At 57.4% G+C, this 19,466-nt stretch overlaps 1 protein-coding gene across 4 annotated transcripts in view; it reads left to right on the plus strand.

Annotated features, from left to right (window-relative positions):
* Positions 1-19,466, plus strand: part of TSHZ3 (teashirt zinc finger homeobox 3) — an 86,422-nt gene that overhangs the window by 47,147 nt on the left and 19,809 nt on the right. The gene's annotated exons all lie outside the window — the stretch shown is intronic.

Consider the following 19,466-nt stretch of genomic DNA (forward strand, 5'->3'; position numbering starts at 1 on the left):
GGTCGGGCCCCCGTGGTTGGGGTCAGCGTGCCCGAGGCCTGGCCCGGCCCGAGTGCGGCCCCGCCGCGCAGCCCCCGGACGCCGTCCTCGGGGAAGTCGGTGGGCACCTACCATCCCAGCTGGGCTTTTATTTATTTATTTATTATTTTCCCCCTCGTGTTGAATTCAGTTTATCTCTAGTGATGTTAAATAAAAAAAATTGGTGTTCAATTATAATCATATCTAACTGCCCCAAATTAAACTGCCCTGATCCATAAGCATTCATAACTGCGTACGGTTAAGTCACGTTAATAGTCAATATAATAAACCTTCACCTTTATTGAAGCTGCTCTTGTTTCTACAGCGAGTCTTTAATCCATCTCGATAGATTTCTGGGGCCCAGCACGTATGGATCGGGCCGCTGACAAGGGTTAGAGGAGCTTGTAGAACATTCACTTGGAGCGCGGAGAAGCCCGCGTGCATCAGGGGAGGGAGTCGATCGGCTTCAGCGGAATCGATGAGGGCTCGTGGGATCCCTCTCAGGCTCGGAGCGCGCTCGCCGTCTTTGGAGAGAGTTCGCGCCCGCGCCCGCGCACACAAGCAGACACGTGCACACTCACACGCGCTGTCATACATGCACACACAAGCAGACACGTGCACACTCACACGCGCTGTCATACATGCACACACAAGCAGACATGGATAAAACACTCATACACGCTCTGTCATACATGCACATACATGCACACACGTATACACACTCCGTCATGCATGCACACACAAGCAGACCTTTCCCACATGCTCTGTCATACATGCACACATACGCAGACATGTATACACACTCATACACACTGTGTCATACATGCACACACATGCACACACAAGCAGACATGTATACACACTCTGTCATGCATGCACACACATGCACACACATATACACGCTCTGTCATGCATGCTCACACAAGCATACCCGTGCACACACTTTCCCACATGCTGTCATGCATGCACACACACCGCTCTCTCACACACATGCACACACATGTCTCTCTCACACACACACTCTCCTCTCACACATACACACACACACACCCTTTCTCTCACATACACACATGATGCTCTCATACACACACGCACACTCTCTCACATGCTCTTACATGCACACACGCTCTCTCATGCATGCACACATGCTCGCACACACATTTTCTCATGCACACACTCTCACACTTGTACGCCCCCCACGCACACCCTCTCACACACACACTGTCATACACACACGCATAGACACACACACGCTCCTCCGTCTTAGAGCCATTTATCTCTGAATGTCAAATTGCAATAATTAACCATTATTGATCTTAAATTCAATTAACTTCATTAACACAGGTCATGATGAGGGTGCTTGTAAGGGAAAGGCATTTGACAAGTGTCTGTGCCCGTGTGACGTGCCGTGTTGGCGGCAGTGACTCCACGCTGTTCGGACCGTCCCCTCGGGGAGGCAGCGGGATGAAGGGCCGCCCTGAGACCGGGCTCCCCTCCTTGCAGAGCAGAGCGGCTGTCGCAGACCTGCCCCTACTCTGTGGGCTCGGTGTGGGTGACACGCAGAGACCCCCAGGCTTCGCTTGCCCCAAGAGCAGCCCTCCCGTGGGTATTTCCTGATGCAAAACCTGCTTTCCCTCCTGACCAAGGAGACCTGGGCCCCACGCAGGGACCCACAAGCGGCTCTGGGCACCCCCACTGTGCGGCATGTGCGCCTTTACCCACGGAGTGTGTTTTGTGACATTTAAGGTAGGGGATGTGTCACCCCGTCGGACCCAGGATGTGCGCCACCCTTTCCAAGCTCGCGGGCGCCTTCCTTCTGTGTCTTGGTGCACAGCAGCCCGTTGCCGTGTGTATTCGGGGAGATGGAGAGGGGAAGGGCCTGGTCCCGGCCGCCAGCCCTAGTCCTGTGTCCCGCACATCGTGGAGTCGTGAGGGCTGCCTTCATCCCCAGATCTCTGTCTCCCAGCCTCAGTCTCCCCCCGCCCCGGGTTCAGTGCACCCGTGACGTGGGCTCGCCCTGCCGTGGACTGCTGTACGGCTCGGCGGAGGTCAGCACAGGACGGTGCCTCCGTGGGTGCTGCGGGCCTGCGAGGCACGGCTGCAGGGCGAGGGGGTCCCGTGGCTTGGCCGGTGCTCCTGGGGTTTTCAGTCTTTATAGAAATGCCGCTCGGCCCTGCTGGTCTCGGTCTCGAGGAAACAAGACAAAACAAACAGAAAAGAGTGAGCCTGAAGTCCGCCTTCTTTTGAAAGCGATTCAACGAGCTTCATTGGGCACCCAGGAATGCGCCAGGCTGGGTACCCGGGCCGCGAGGGGTCTCCTGGGGGGGCCCGGGGGCCCTGAGGGCTTGTGGGCACACATGGGGTCAGTCTGGGCTGGAGGGGACAGCTGGCAGCCTGGGGGATGGGCATCGGCTAGTCACCAGAGCACAGGCCCAAAGGGAGCTTCCCCGGGGAGACAGGAAGCACCGGGGCAGCCGGCCGTGCTCAGGTCACACAGGCCCCTGAGTGCCACCTGGGGAGGGCCGTCACCCAGGAGGCCACAGGGAGCGCCGCTCGGCTCTGTCCCCCCCATGCCAAGAAAGGTGCCCCCTGAACCTGTCTTGGGAAATGCCTCTGATCGGGTTGCAGGCCTTTTGCAGAGGGGCGGGGCGTTTCATGGCAGGGTTTTAGGAGCAGGATTTCGGGGGCCCTCAAATGCATCAGGGAATGGCAGGGAAGCAAGCATCAGCCAAGGGACGTGTGCCCTGATTGGTCCTGAGGGCCCTTCCTCATCCCCCCAAAGTCTGGGGTTTCCTGAGCACCTGTTCTCCACTCAAAACCCTAAGACCCTAGAACTTTCTGTTGGCCCCAGGAAGGGGTAATAAGCCACAACGTGTCCTCTCTGCACCAGGCAGCTGTCTCGTTCAGCTCTGACAACAGGGCAGGGGACGCCCTGCCTTTCCCCACCTGCCACACAAACCTCAGGGGCTCAGGACAGTCGGTGACACGATAGCAGGGCCCCAGTCTGGGAGGAGTGAGGGGACGGGGCCAAACTGGAGAGGAAAGGGCAAGCCCAGGACCCACAGGTTCCCACGGGTGAGCACAGGGCCCCACGTGTGGGTGCAGGCGCAGGCCCATGGGTGCTTTGGGTGTCCTGGGGAGATGCCAGGGAGATACCAGGTAGCCCAGCAGCCTTCGAGGCAGGAGAAAAGTGGCTCCCCGCTCGTCCTTCCACCAAAGTCCACGGTTTCCACACAGTTTACCCATTTATCTTTCTTTCCACGATCAGCCGTGACTGGGTGACATCTTTACCCAGAATGCAGATGGGCGGGGGAAACAAAGGCAGGGGCATCTAGAGTCCTGAGGCCTGCACCCCTGCATCCCGCCCCCACCCGCCCTAGCTCGGGGACCCGCCGTCCTACACCTGCCTTCCCGAGTGGGTGCTCTGAGAAGGGGCTTTGCCCACTACACAGCCTGACACACAGGAGGTGCTTCAGATACTAAAACTAAATGTTTTTTATATGTGTTAAAATTTCTGGGCAGCCCCGGTGGCTCAGCGGTTTAGTGCCCGCCTTCAGCTCAGGGCATGACCCCAGGGTCCTGGGATCAAGTCCCACATTGGGCTCCCTGCATGGAGCCTGCTTCTCCCTCTGCCTGTGTCTCTGCCTCTCTCTCTCTATCTCCTGTGAATAAATAAATAAAATCTTTTTAAAAAAATTTTTAAATTTTTTTTTTTTAAATTTCACAATACGTTCACGAGCGTGCACTTGTGAACATTGCAAACCAGGCGTCAGAGCCCTCCTTTGTGCCCCTCCTCGCCGCCCTCCCCAGCAGCGCTGTCCCCTCCTGCACCCCGAGAACAGCGTCCCCACCAGGCGAGACCCTTTCCCGGGGTGCCCACCGCACACCTGTCACACTCCCTACTCACACAGAGAAAACATTTCCCCGTTCCCCATTCCACAGGACGCCTTAGGGATCTTCCTACATCACGCTGTATAGAAATGTCTCATTCTTTCTAAAGTAAACTTTTAATTCCATTAACATAAAAAGGCAAAGACAAAGTATACAGGTTGGTGAGTTTTCCCGAGGTGGACACAGCCAGGTAACCCGGGCCCGGGTCCGAGGCAGGGCGTTTCCATCACCCGGTGCCTGCACCCACTCCCTCCCTCCCCGTGGGACACCACAGATCCCATTGCGACCCCGCAGATGCGTTTTGCCCAAGTTTGACTTTTATGTAAATGGATCCAGGGAGTGCATGACCTTTTGCGGATGGCGTCTGTCCTTGAATGTTCTGTTTGTAAGAGTCTTCCGGTTGTTGTGGATAATGGTTGGTCCACCTTCACCTCCGTGTACCGTTCTGCTGTGTGGATGGGCCATGCTACGTTGTCCACTCGCCGTTGATGGACATTTGGGTGGTTTTGAGGTTTTTTTGCGATCCTGTGCCAAAGGATATTATGGTCCGGGTCTGCTGGCGGGCTGCGCGTGCGTTCCTGCGGGGTAGGTCTCGATGAGGAGAGGTGCCGTGTCCCGGAGAGGTGCACCTGTACCCTAGTAGGGCCGCAGCGTTTCGGCGGGGGTGCCCCGGTGTACACGGTTGCGGCTGCGAACAGCACCCCTGCTGCTCCAGAGCTGCTCTGGCATTTCTCTCTTAACTCTTGTAAATTGCTGCATGTTGTTTCATGGTATAGATGGCCCACTTTTTGGTGGGTTAGACGGTTTTTAGAGTTTTTTTTTTTTTTTTTTTTTGCACATATGTGCGTATTTCTATAGTATGAATTTCTAGCTGGGTCAAAGAATATACGTGCTTTCAAATGTGATATACGCTGCTGAGTTAGCTTCCATAAAATGATTATGTGATGCACTAATCAGCTGGTGAGAGTGTTGTTTTATGTTTCTTTCTTTTTTCTTCTCTTTCCTGCTTCTGTGGGTCTGTCTCTCTCTTTGAAGGATGGTGAGGTATTAGGGGTTCTTTTTTTACTATGTTATTTTTATTTATTTCTTATTATAAATTTGTTTTTTTATTGGTGTTCAATTTGCCCTATTGGTATATAGAATAACACCCAGTGCTCATCCCGGCAAGTGCCCACCTCAGTGCCCGTCACCGAGTCACCCCCACCCCCCGCCCTCCTCCCCTTCCACCACCCCTAGTTCCTTTCCCAGAGTTAGGAGTCTTTCATGTTCTGTCTCTATTAGGGGTTTTTGAATCTAGAACAGGAAGCACCTAAGTCAGGTTTTACAAATGTCAGCATAAATCAGCGAGACCGGATATTTGAAGGGAAACATGTAATGTGATGCCAGCCCAGCCAATAGGCACTGTTTATATGTCGGTTTAGGGAAACCTATCTTAATAAATACGAGTGAAGTTGAAATCAGTGGGTATTTGTATATGTCAGTCAAAATTATAAATCATTTGAAGCTTTGTTTCTTTAAACAAATCTGTTTAGGGAGCTGACCTATCTCTCCTGGATATGACCTGTCCATATAAATGTTGGTCACGTGTGTGTTAGTAAAACTTGGTGTGTGCTCAGTGTGTGCTATGTGGGTATTGTCTGAGTGCTGGCTGAGTGTTGGGTGAATTCTGGCTGAGTACTGGGTGAATGCTGGTTGAGTGCTGAGTATGTGCAGAATGAGTGCTGAGGGCTGGGTTTATGCAGGGTGAGTGCTGGGTAAGTGCTAGCTGAATGCCAGGTGCTAGCTGAGCACTGCATGAGTGCTGAGTGAGTGCTGGCTGAATGATGGGTTTGTGCAGGGTGAGTACTGTCTGAGTGCTGACTCCTGGCTGAGTGCTGGGTGAATGCTGGTTGAGTGCTGAGTATGTGCAGAGCGAGTGCTATTTCAGTGCTGAGTGCTCAGTGAGTGCTGAGTATTGGGCGAGAACTGCCTGAGTACTGGGTGTGTGTTTTCTGAGTTCTGACTGAATGCTATCTGAATGCTGAGCCAGTGCTATCTTTTTTTTTAATATGTATATTTTTTATTGGAGTTTGATTTGCCAACATATAGTATAACACCCATTATTCATCCCATCAAAAGCCCCCCTCAGTGCCTGTCACCCAGTCACCCTTTCCCTATCTGAGTGCTGTGTGAATACTGTCTGAGTGCTACGCTAGTATTATTAAGTGCTGGCTGAGTGCTGGGTAAGTGCTGGCTGAGTACTGGTTGAGTGTAGGGTGAGTGCTTGGTGAGTCCTGAGTGCCAGGTGAGTGCTATCTGCGTGTTAGTGGGGTGCTGGCTGAGTGCTAGCTTAATGTTGAGTGTATATGCTGGCTGAGTAGTGCCTGAATGTTGGCTGAATGCTGCCTGAGTGTTGGGTGAGTGCTATCTGAATACTAGGTGAGTGCTGGTTGAATGCTAGCAAGTACTGTTTAAGTGCTGACTGAGTGCTAGGTAAGTGCTGGCTGAGTACTATCTGAGTGTTGGTGAGTGCTGGTTGAGTGAGTGCTGAGTGAGTGCTGGCTGAATGCTAGGTGAGTGCTATATGAATGCTTACTGAGTGCTGGCTGAGTTCTAGGCGAGTGCTGTCCGGATGCTGGCTGAGTGCTGAGTGCTAGCTGAGTGCTGGCTGAGCTCTAGGTGAGTGCTGTCCCGATGTTGGCTGAGTGCTGGCTGAGTGCTAGCTGAGTGCTGGCTGAATGCTAGGTGAGTGCTATATAAATGCTTCCTGAGTGCTGGTTGAGCTCTAGGTGAGTGCTATCCAGATGCTAACTGAGTGCTGGCTGAATGCTAGGTGAGTGCTATATGAATGCTTACTGAGTGCTGGTTGAGCTCTAGGTGAGTGCTGTCCGGATGCTGGCTGAGTGCTGGCTGAGCTCCAGGTGAGTGCTGGCTGGTTCACAGGCAGTGCTGCAGGCCTCAGGGAGGCTACCATGCCCCTACCTATGCAGGGAGGGAAGGGTTGAGCTTCTCTATGGTCCCTGGGAGCCTTCTCCCAGTTTTCTCTGTGGTCATAAGCTAAGCACCCTTGTTGGAATCTCCTGAGAAATACTGTGGCCTCGACTCTGTGGAGTGTGTCTGTTCTGTGAGCTGGGAGGAAGGAGACGTGAAGAGATGTGGGAGAGGCCGGAGGGCCCACGGGGCCACTCTACCCTGCATCTGAGAGTGTGGAGGGAGATGGCGGGAACTTCTGCCACTTGGCCCGTGGCAGTTCTTGGGCTAAGCAGCTCCTGCCTGAGAGGCTGTGGACTTGACCGGGGGTTTGTAAGAGTGTTGACTCTCTGGGCTGGGTGAAGGGTGCGCGGGTGAGGAGTGCCGAGCCCCTGCTCTGTAGTGTATGTGGAGAGAGGTTTATGCCCGTGGTTAGCCACTGTCAAAGCTACGTGGAATAAGTACCAGACGAGACTCGGTACAAGCAATTATGCTAATAGTCATTCCTTGTATTTCTCTGAGAGTCAGAGTTTAGAGATGACTTTTCCACCCGTGGTGTCATCACTGAGGTTAAAGAGCTCGCTTGCAGAGGGACAGGTGAGAAGAGGTTTCCTGGGGAAGGTGGAACCAGCAAGGTCTTGGAGGAGGATATGAGGAGACAGAGCATGGTGCTCAAAGTGAAAGAGACTTCTAGACCAAGGGGGTCAAAGGAACATCGTCAGGGAGGGGTGGCTTGTGTGTCCAAGGACAGGTGGGCAGTGGGAGATAAACTTGGAAGGTACAATGGAGCTTGGTTATGTGGGGCTTTGAATCTGAAGGAAGTTTATGAGGGTGTATGGCCCTCTAATGCCCTTGTGATCTATGTTACCAGGGTCATCTTGACCACATAAAAGTAAAACTTGTGACTCTGACTTATTTATTTTGATGACTTCTTACTCTTAAACTAAAACATCTAGAGTGTGTATTTATATCATATATATGTTGGATGAAGGAATGAGGTTTTGGATGGATGGAGGGATGGAGGGATGGATGGATAGATGGATGGATGGATGGATGGATGGATGGATGGATGGATGAATGGATGGATAGATGGGTGGATGGATCAATGGATGGATGGATGGATGGGTGGGTGGGTGGATGGATGAGTGGATGGATGGATGGATAGATAGATGGATGGATGGGTGGGTGGGTGGATGGATGGATAGGTGGATGGATGGATAGATGGGTGGATGGATCAATGGATGGATGGATGGATGGGTGGGTGGGTGGATGGATGAGTGGATGGATGGATGGATAGATAGATGGATGGATGGGTGGGTGGGTGGATGGATGGATAGGTGGATGGATGAGTGGATAGATAGGTGGATGGATGGATGGATGGATGGATGGATAGATATAGATGGGTGGATGGATGAGTGGATAGATAGGTGGATGGATGAGTGGTTGGATGATGGATGGGAGGATGGATGGATGGATAGATGGATGAGTGGTTGGATGGATGGTGGGTAGATGGATAGATGAATGGATAGATGGATGGGTAGATGGATGGATGGATGAGTGGATGGATGGATGGATGGTTGGATGGATGAGTGGTTGGATGGATGGTAGGTAGATGGATAGATGTATGGATAGATGGATGGGTGGATGGGTGGATGAGTGGATAGATGACGGAAGGATGGATGCGTGGATGGATGGATGAGTGGGTAGACGGGTGAGTAGATGGATTGGTGGATAGATCAGTTGCATGAATCAGTTGCCTCCTCTTCCACGTAAGTCTTCATTCCTGTTTCATGGAAGCCACCCATTTACGTCCTCCCTGGATATAGCTCTTTTGGTGTCATGGAGAAGAGCCAATAAGGCCTAGCAAGAATTTGAGTTGTACGTCCGTAGCACACTTTGAAGAGGCCCCTCGTAAGGACTACCCCAGATTTCCTCAATCTGTTGCCCTCTTCTCAACTGTGGCCCCCCAGGTTTTGAGATCACTGAGTGCACAGATAGTCAAGGGCTCTCCTTAGCTTAGTAGCTGCCTCGTTGGAAACCACAGGCTACCCATGAGGATCGCTCTGTCCAGCCTCCAGGAGATCCAGGCTCTAGAGCTGAGGGTGTGTAGGGCCTGATTCTTCTTGCTGTTAGCAAAATTGACCATTGCTCACGTGTGCCCTGTGAGAGGTCTGAGCATGTGCCTTGCCCCTAATAATTCACCGAAACCCTATTTGTTGCTGTCTGAAATTGCACCAAGGAGAGAGGATTTTTGTTTGGGTGAAGTGTGCTTGAAACCGGGGGGCGGGGGGACTCCGGAGATCCCCAAACTGAGTATTTATTTACTTTTTTATTGTCTGAGGTAATTGCTTTGAATCTGACTGTGTCTTCGATATATTTACGTTTCCTTGCAGCAGGGCGGCTGCCCAGACCGTAGCAGAGCGCATCCCCCAGAAGCAGTGAGGGGAGCATGATCCTGGAGCCGAGGGAGCTCTTGGGGAGCCTCCTGGCTTCCTGGCTTCCTCTTTGACCCCCCTCTCCCACGGGGAGGGCCTCGGGAAGGGGAGGGAGGTTGTTCAGAAGGGCCACTGAGATGGCCGAAGGCTCTTTGGTTTGCAAGGAGAATCCACAGAGAAGCTTCAGAAGTGCCTTCTTGCCCTCGGGCGGGAGCTCCACCTTTGGCTTCTGGAAGCTTCCCTGCCACCTCTGCAGGCATAGGCCTTGGTCTGGGTGCTCCATCTTCGGAAGACGCTGGGGTCTCCAGCAGCTGCGAGGTGTCCCCGGGACTGGCTGTCACTGGCCACCTAAAGACTCGGCAGCAGCCTGTTATGGCCTGAACAACCGCCGGCCACTCTGGCTCTGCTGGAGGGTGACGTTGCCGTCTTCACGCCGACTTCATCCGCCAATCAGCTAATGCCATGCTTTTCTTGGCATGAAAGCATCGCAGCTTTATTAGCACAGTGATACCCAACTGAACAAGCGTTCATCTTGCACATTACATCAAATTAACTTGTACAAAATTAATATTCCTGACCTCGCTCGTGGGAAGAACAATCAATCTAGGGGAGGTTGTCATCCCAACGCGGCTAGCCTTCTGGAGAACTCCTGACCACTATAGCTTCAGCCACCATGTCCTTTCGCCGGAGCCTAGCCGTGCCCTCCTGGTTCCTCGGGCCTAGTTTTGGCCGTGTGTGGGGTTATCCTGGCTCCTGCGAAGCCCCAGTGCCCAACGGGGAGGCCCCTGGTTTCTCCCCCGGGCCATCCACGAATGCCATCTCTCCCTGTCCCCAGGGCCTGCGACCTCTGTCACTGCAGATGGCTTGGGTGGGTGGTGCTAGGTGTCCAGGTGGGCGGATGGAGAGACCGCATGTTCTCTGCTGGGTCCTGACCTCCCAGGTACCAAGCGGTGCGTACCCCTCCCGAGAACCAATCTATCCCCGTGGTCTACTCCATACCCCGACAGAGGCCCACAGCTCAGTCTGAGCCCCTTGGTGTTGCCCAGCGCTTTGGCTAAGCTTGCCCGGACTCCCGTCCCTCACTTCCTCCTGCCATCGCCTCCTCTCTGGGCCCAAAAAGCGAGCCCCCAGCGGTGCTACTCCTTTGAGCCCCCTCCCCATCAGCAGCCAGCAGGATGCGTTCTGAGTTTTCCCTTCTCGGAAGCCCTGAGTTTTGGGGTCTGATTGCTGCCTAGAGGCTGAAAGTGGACCCAGGACCCGGGCCTGAGTCCCCTGCCTGTCGCCGCCCCCCTGCCCTCCAGGCTCCCAGCAGCACATTTTAACAGGGTCTCAGAACCTCCGGGGATAACTCTGGGCCCCAAATCAAGTCGCACAGTCGGGGCAGTTGCTGCAGACCTGGCTACCCTCGCGGGAGAGAGACCTGGGCAGGAATAACCCCGAGGGCACAGTGCACGGGCACTCTGTGGGATTCCTTTGTGGAGCGAAGTGCTCCGGTAAAGTGGGGCAGTCCCCCTGGATTTCCTAGGTGTGTTTAGAACACAGTGAGGTTTTGGTGAGGTTTTCTGGGGCTGTCAAGCTCTGTCCCCATAAAGAGGAAGGCGAGTCAGGGCAGAGGCTGCCCTGGAGGGGGCTGGGCGCAGCCTGGGTGGGGGGGAGGCTGGGGGCTGCAGCCTGGGTGCCCGAGGCGGCCCTCCCTGCAGGCGCTGAGTGAGGGCATCTGGTCTAACCCCACCCCCACGGGATCGGGGAGCCTGGGAACCTGGAGGCAGGTGGAAGCGGGCGGAGCTGTGGGGTGGGCCAGGCTTGGCGCAGCCCCTGTCTGCTAACCTCCCCGGAAGTCCTGAGGATGCCCAGGCCTGGGGGGAGGGCGTGCGGGGTCAGAGGTACTAGTTCTGGGCCTGTTGATCTGATGTCTCTTCCTTCTCCGCCTCCTTCCCTTGCTCTTTGTTTCTCTCCCTACCTGTCCTCCCTCCCCCGTGGCTTTCTTGCTAACCTGTAGCCCACAAGGTGGCCAGAAGGAGGAGGAGCCGAGCCTGGGCCACGCGGGGAGCTGGTACCCAGCCCCCCAGGGCCCTGTTCCCCAGAAAGGCAGCCTGCAGACCTGGGGTGTGGGAGACCCCCAGCCAGGAAGCCTGCATTTGCCAGAGCGGGAGGCCTTCCCGTGCCCGGGAAGGATTGGAGCTTCGGCGCCCGAAGCCAGGCTCGTGGCCCCGGGCATCCCACGTGGCAGGAGCCCAGGCCCAGGGCCTCGCCGTCTGTGACGGGCTCACTGCGCAGCAGGCCCTCTGCCTGGTGTAGGCCAGCACCCTGGCGGACGGTCTCCCGGGGGGCGCCGCGGAGGGGGGCTCCCAGGTGCTGGGGAGGGGCTCCCAGGTGTCCCCTGTCACTCCTGGGAGTCTGCTTAGTCGTGGGCCCAGGGGTGGGGGGCCGGGGGCTCCCGAGGCGACCAGGATACCCCACGTTTGATCCGCGTGCTTCCGCGTCTGAGCATGTCCTGAGTCAGGGAGAGGACTCGGGGCCTCCCTAGGGGGCGGGGGGTGGGGTTCATTACAGCGGAACTTGGACTCCACGTGTGGAACGGGGACGGGGCCTCGGCTGTGGAGGCAGGTGCACACCGGCCCTGGACGGGGTGGGGGGACTCAGAGCACTGGTTCCGGAGCCGTGGCTGTCCCCGCCCGCTGTCGGGGTTCAGGCTTGCCGCCTGGGCCTGTCTCCCGGGCACCTCCCGGCCCCACGTGTGATCCTGTGTCTGGGGGCCCACAGGGGGGCCCTGCGGTTTGTGGAGGCCCGAGGCTCCGGGGCTGGTCCTCCTGGGGCTTCCAGGCCCGGCAGGACACTGGGTGTCCTCTGCCCCCAACGGCCACCTCGGCTCTGGGCCAGAAGCCACCTCCACGTGATCTGGTCACCAGGGTCAGCTGAGCCTGGAACGTCTTGGTCAGCTCCTCGGCTGGCTACACTGCTCTTAAAAAAAAAAAAAAAATTAAAAAAACAAAAAATGGGGGCACTTGGGTGGCTCAGTCGGTTGGGCATCTGCCTGCCTTTGACTCAGCTCATGATCCCGGTTCCTGGCAGGTGGCGGGGGGAGGAGCCCCTCATCGGGGTCCCTGCCTCACGTGGAGTCTGCTCCTCCCTCCCTCCGCTGCTTCCCCTACCTGGGTGCGCTCTCTCCGTCTCTCTCTCCATCTGTCTCTCCGTCTCTCTCTCCGTCTGTCTCTCTGTCTCTCTCTCCGTCTGTCTCTCTGTCTCTCTCAAATAAATCCCTTTTTAAAAACTAAATAGACCCACTTAAAACAACAACAAGAAACCCTGCATCCTTTGAAAGCCCGAGTGCTGGCGGTGGGGGGGGGGGGGGGGGGAGACAGGCCTGAGCCTGCAGCCCCCGGGCCTCTGTCCTCCCCAGGCCGCCCCCCCACCCCCAGGCCCTGTGTGCTCCCCACCGTCCCTCCTGGCCCCTGGAGTCAGGTCTCCTGCCCATCTCTCCTCCAATGGCCATCACCCCCCTTCCCTGCCCACGTCCCACCCCCACAGGGGCCCCGTCCCTTCCTCTCCCCATGTCCCTGGCTCCTCCGGCTCTGGCTGTCTCTGTCTCTTGGTCTCTCCCCGTATCTCTCTCTGTCTCTGCGTCCCCCAAGCCCCCATCTCTGTGTGTTCCGCACAAGCCCTTGGACTTGGACGGGGCCGTCCTCCCCCTGCGCCCGCCGCCCTCGCTCCGTCTGTCCCAGGCCCCGGCTGCCTCGGGGACCCGTGAGGGGATCACGTGCAAAACAGGAGACGCCCCTCTGCTTTGGGGAGGTGAGGGAGCGGGGATCTGAGGAAGCTTTACAGGCAAAACCCCTTCGAAAACAGAGGGCCCACGCGGAGCCTTCAGTGCAGCCCAGGAACCGTGACAGTGCGCGGGGCCAGTGTTCCCTGGGGTTGGGTCTGGGAGGCGGGACAGGTGCAGCCGCGCCCCCTCCCTCCCTCCCGCCACCTGCCTGGGCGGCCGGAGAGCTCTGACCCCCGGGTCGCTGCGACTCCTTCACCTCCTCCGCCGGGGGGGCGGGGGGGGAGACGGGCGACGAAGGCCATTGCCACCTGCCCAGCAATGGAATCCGTTATGCCGCCCCGCGCCGGTTGTAGTTCCATCAAACGTACTCGTTTCTTTTTCACCTGGTGGCTGAGTTCATGACAATAATAAATATTGATGAGGGAGCCGCTGCCCCCAACCCGATTACAAGGTGGCCTGGCTTTTCACTCCTTGGACGCGTCCGCCATCCCCATGGACACGTCCGTCCTCCCCGTGGACACGTGGGGCATCCCCTTGGACACGTCCACCGTGCCCGTGGACACATCCGTCCTCCCCTTGGACACGTTCGCTGTGCCCGTGGACACGTTCATCCTCCCCTTGGACACGTCCATCCTCCCTTCAGACATGTCTGTCCTCCCCATGGACATATCCATCCTCCCCGTGGGCACGTCTGCCATCCCCTTGGACACGTCTGTCCTCCCTGTGGACACGTCCGCCATCCCCTTGGACACGCCCTATGTCCCTGTGGACACATCTGTCCTCCCCGTGGACACGTCCATCCTCCCCGTGGGCACGTCTGCCATCCCCTTGGACACGTCTGTCCTCCCCGTGGACACGTCCATCCTCCTCTTGAACGCATCTGCCGTCCCCTTGGACACGCCCTACGTCCCCCTGGACACATCCCTCCTCCCCATGGACACGTCCGCCATCCCCTCGGACACGCCCACTGTCCCCACAGCCACCTCTCAGGAGGCATGAGCCCAGGGGACCCTCCTGCAATCAAGTCCCCTCTGCACCTGCACTGACTCCCGTGGGGCGCAGCCGCGGGCTCGGTGTCCCGTCTCACCTGGCGGATCTCCAGCACCTCCAGCGCAGAAGGGGGCTCGTCGAATCACCTGCCCGGCAGGTGGACCGGGTCACATGTACCGGGTGGGAAGTGGTTCACATGCACATGCGCGCCAGGCACGCCCACTGGTTGCCCTCCCTGCCGCTCGGGGGCTGCTGGGCCGTGGGAGCCTGCGGGGAGCCCTGGGAATTTCGAGGGCCTGTTTCGCAGGGACACGTGGCTCTCCCGAGTCCCCTTCCGCTCTGCGTCCGTGAAATTGTCCCGTTCGTTCACCTGCCTAGATACGCTCTTGGCCTTGAGGTTGGCCAGACGGCCTGTCCTGGTGCTGCGACGCAGGGAGGCAGCAGGGTGTCCCCAGGGTGGCCGCGGCACATCTCGAGCGGCTCGCCTCCGGGAGAGAAACTTCTTCGCTGAGCCCCTTGGGGGGGGATGAGCCAGGAGGCCCCGTGTGTTTGAGCCTTCGCAGCTGTGGGTCTGGTTTGGACGGGAGCCCCCCGCCCCCCGCCCCCCGACCGGGTCCAGCTGCCTCCCCACACGAGTCCGCCGGAGTCTCAGGTCCGTTTGTTGGGGGGACAAGAGCCCCAAGGATGACGCCCTCCCGGAGAGCGGCGTTTGGGTGTGTGCACCACCGCTGCAGGGCTTCCCCCCCTCTTCCCAGGGGTGCGGGCTGTCGTCCTGTCTGGCCCAGGGACGTGTCCCCGGGGGGAGGACTCATGCGCAGAGAGAGCCGGTCCGGGAAGGATTTGGGATCAGACCCCAGCGCGTTGCCTTGCTCTGGGCCTGGCGGGGGTCTGGGTCTGGGTCCACGCAGATGCTCAGGTCACTCATCCATCTGTCCGTTGGCTGCACAGATGTGTGTTGGGGGGTTCCATGTGGCGGCCGCAGGCTTGTCTTAGGCGCTGGGGGTACGGGCGCTGGCCACACGAAGCCGTCCCCATCCTGAAACGTCTGGCTCCATGCAGGTGATTCCAGTGCTGGGCCTTGTCCCTGGAAGGGAGAGGGCACCCAGGGCACCCAGGGCACTAGGGGCGCTGAGCCCCCGGACATCGCCCCTCAGGGTGTGAGCGTTGGATGGCTTCTTTGCAGGGGGCACATGGGATGGGGCTGGGGCAGGGGGCTCCCTGATGGGGGGGCGGTGGCTGCGCTGGGACCAGGAGCAGGGGTGCGTGCTGCCAAGAGGGACCTCCAACTCCTCGGCTTCCACGGGAGACGGGGCCCCTGAGGCTCACCCGGTCCCTGCAGGGCCGTGACGACGTAGAACAGAGGCCCTGCCTTGGAGGGTCCAGAGGGGTCGTACCCCAGGTTAGGGGCAGCGAGGGGCTCACCCAGCCGATCGCCAGGCACCCCGAGGCTGTGCTGAGTCGCAGTCCGGCCAGGCCCCAGGGAGGGGAGGTCTGCCGCTCACCCAGCCCCCCTGACGTCCCACTGTGCCCTGTGACTGACTGCAGCCCCCGTCCCCCAGAGCCTGACCCGCTGTCCGGGACCTCGTCCCTCTAGCCCAACAGGGGATCCTGCTCCTTGGTCCAGGGAGGCAAAGGACTAACCGGTGCCTCGGCAGAGTGTTCACGAGGAGCCCGTGCTCGGGGGAGGGAGTGCGTGTGCCTCAGTTTACCCCTTTCTCAGGAAAGCCATAAAGTGGGGAACGAGACAGAGGGCGACCCGACTGGTCCAGTGCCCTGTGTCGCACAGAGCGGGGCCTAGGCCTGGAAGAAGGATGTGCCCCCTGCTCGGCATCTGGTGGCGGGGGGGGGGGGGGGGCGTGGGCGTCCTCAGCCCCTTCCCTCCACCCCGTGTGCTGCGCCCAGGGCTCCTTCCCACCTCCCTCCCCTTGGTTCAGGGTTGAGTGACAAGGGTGGCCCGATGCCCTGGGGGGCCCACCTGTGGTGGGAGGGAGCACCTTTGACCGCGGAGGGGGCACCGACGGGACGACAGGCAGACGCGCGAGGCTCCGCCTAGGGGGACAGTCCTCACCGCGGGGCCTGGAAAGGACGCCGAGGTCCGAGCGGACGGCATGGTCCCTGTCCCCGCGGTGTGCGGCAAGGCCGGGGGTGGCTGCAGGGGTGTGTGTGTGGGGGAAACGCCACGTCTCCTCCCCGGGACCCGGCGCCTCTCGGCTCCGAATGATCACTTTCCTCGGAGCAGGTTCTGTTCCCACCAGGAGGTTGGCCCTACTTTCCTTTCAGTATTAATTTCCTCTTCAGTCACCGGACTGGCGGCGGCGTTCCGAGCGGATGGGGGGATTTGCAAAGCGTGTTGGAGGGCGTCGGGGGCCCACGCACGCAGGCGGGGAGCCGGTCGGCTGGGTGAGGTGCTGCCCTGCGCCGAGCCTCCCGGGCAGCAGGTGGACGGCACGGCCACCGGATGTCCCCACCCCGGCGGGCGGCCTGCACGCCGCAGCGGGCTCTTGCATGTGTGCCGCTGGCCCAGCTGCTCTGGCTGCCCGGCGTCCCCCCAGAGCTGCTTCCGCTGGGCCATTTCTGGGGATCGCTGCCTGTTGCAGACTTGATTCCCTGGGAGCCGTAGTGGGAGCAAAGCGCCCAGAGCGTGGGTCCGTGCTGCAGGCTGTGGCTCAGACGGTCACCTCAGGGGACACGGGCTCTAGGTCTGCCCCTGTCCACGGGGCCAGGCCTTTCCTCCTTGTCAGCTGTAGGGACGGAGGCCGGGGGCTTTCCTCCTCCCTTCTATGAATGGAGGCCCTCAGGTGGAAGGAAGCATTATGCACCTGGGCACCCGGGGCGTCTGTGCAGGCGGCGGCCTGTGTCTGTGCCCCGCGCACCCAGCTCCAGCTCCCCTCCGAGGGGAATGCACACCCGCCCCGGACGCTCTGACCTGCTCGTGCTGTGTGTCCCTGGCTCCGGCAACCGGCCGACCGCGTGTGCCCAGGCCCCAGAGGGTTCTCGTGATGCAGGACTTCCTTTTTTAAATAGTTTTAAAAGATTTTGTTTATTTATTTGAGAGAAAGATGGGGAGAGAGAGAGAAGAGCAAGCACGACTGGGGGGTGGAGAGGGGGAGAAGGAGAGGGAGCAGCAGGGAGCCCCAAGCGGGACTCGATCCCAGGACCTCAGGATCGTACCTGAGCCGAAGGCAGGCATTTGACCAACTGAGCACTCCCCACCCCCACCTCCGGCCCTCTTAGGGATGCAAGACTTTCATGCTAAAACCAGGACACTTCCGGGCAAACCGTGACTCTTGGACAGTCTACACCCCTGGCTGCCCTCCCTCCAGCCCTGCCGGCCCTGCTGGGATTTGGGAACCACGTTCCAGGATGCGCCGCAGGCCGAGGAAGGCTGAGGTCGGGCGAGACGGAGATCCTCTTTCTTTCTTCTCCTCTTACTCCTTTTCCATCCGAGGCATCCGCCTTCCCGTGGCCCACAGAGGAGCCTCCCGCGGCCCTCACGGCGTGTTCGCCTGGCCGGACGGAAAGAGCTTGTTTGCCGTCTCCATGTGTCCTTGCAAAATGCGTGGCCTCAGACGTGAGGTCCACCCCGGGACCTCCTGGGCCGTCCGTCAAGGGCGTTCTGTGGCTCGGACACCAGGCCCTCGCTGGGCTGCTGGAGGCCCATACGTGTGTGTGTGGCCAGAGCACTGTGCTGTGCTCGCTCCGCTGACCTCAGTGTTGGGGTGTCCCTGTTGTCTCCGCCTAGGATTCCTGGCGCTCAAAGTGGGGATTTAGGAGTGAAATGCAACCACACTTGACCAGGCTGGAAGAGCAAGGGGTGGAGATACCTTGTGTGTCTTTCAGGACGTCTTCTTTTCCTTGAGTCATTTCACTGCCTCTTAGTGTGTGTGTGTGTGTCCTGATGTCAAATTGACGGGAGGCAAAACTTTAAAATTCTGGAAGTACATTCCACAAACGAAGCTCCCTCTTCCTTCCTGAGAGTTTGGGGTATTGCTTTGTTCGAGTCCACGAAGCGTTAGCACTGCAGCACCCTGGGCCGCGCCACGCACCGCACCCCCGGCCTCCTGACGCAGGCATGTTGAGGAGCTGGCTGGAGACCGTCCCCCTCCTCTTGTGCTGCTCACCACAAGGCCTTGGGCCAGGCCGGGTTGTTGACGAGACCAGCCCAACCGGGCATAGTCTGGTGAGGAACACCCTGAGTCCCTGGGTGCAAAGAAATGAAAAAAAAAAAATAAAAAAAATAATGATAACAAAAGCTATTCCCTTCACACGAGCGTGGTCCTGGGTTTGCGTCTCCGGATGTGCCTGCCCTAGAACCCACGGCGCCCGGCCCTGCCCTCCACCCCGCCCCCCACCCAGGACGGGCACACTGGGTTTATATTCCCAGTTACATTGCTTTCCAGAAAGACAAGATCCCTGTTGGATGCCCATGAAGCTTATGCTGAGTAAATATTGACAAAGTAGTCTAAAGAGCAAACACTTTGACATTTGTAAGGTCCACTGGAAGGTCTTGTATATATTTATACAGCAGGAATGAGCACCGCATACCAATTTTCCTGAACTTGTTCTGACATAATTCTGCATGGAGAGTGTGTGTGCAGGTGGCTGAGAGGGCAGCTGAATATACACACGGAGGACGGGGCCAGGGCTGGGTCAGGGTCTTCTCTCCCATCTGGAACAGACCCGGAAAACTCACTGTGAGCTTTTACGAGACCTGCTCTTCCAGGAGGAAGAAAAAAGAAACAGAAAAAGAAAAAAGAACGAAAGAAACCCCCACAAAACCTTGTTGTTGTTTTTTTCTAATTTATTGCAATTGATGTACTTTCTCCTTACTTCGTAAAAATTTTATTGATGTTTTCGTACTTTATGTTTATTAAAGATTGAGCCTCAAAAAATGTAATGAGTAAAAAATGCTTGCTTAATTTAAATTGTGAATCTGTCTGTTAAGAAATGCATTAGGGGTAGGAGAAGCATAAGACATATTAATTGACAGACAGGAACTGCTGTCTCTGAGGTTGATACAAGTAATTTATTACTTTAGAAATGAATGCCACCTCCAGAATGTGCTTCATTAATTTCAAATTTAGTTTTAATTTCAAGCTGTTGCCCCTTGAGAAGAATAAGGTGGCAAATTATGTTTGAAGAGCAGATTTTTTTTTTTTTTTTTTTTTGCTCCAAAGAAACACCACATTTTAACTATTTAATTTTACAAATACACGTGCCCGTCTACTTTGCGGCGTTTTCCCTGCGAGTCGAGAAGAGAATGTTCTAGGTGGGCTCGGCACTTAACTAACGCTCTTTTTTCTTTCTTTCTTTCTTTTTTTTTTTTTTTTTTTCTTTTCTCTTCCTTTTGCTTCCCCCTCCCGGTCGCTCCCTTCCCCGCCCGCCCCGCCACCTCGACACCTGCCCGCACGACACCC

The sequence above is a fragment of the Canis aureus genome, chromosome 1, assembly GCF_053574225.1.
Source record: "Canis aureus isolate CA01 chromosome 1, VMU_Caureus_v.1.0, whole genome shotgun sequence".
Taxonomy (NCBI): Eukaryota; Metazoa; Chordata; class Mammalia; order Carnivora; family Canidae; genus Canis; species Canis aureus.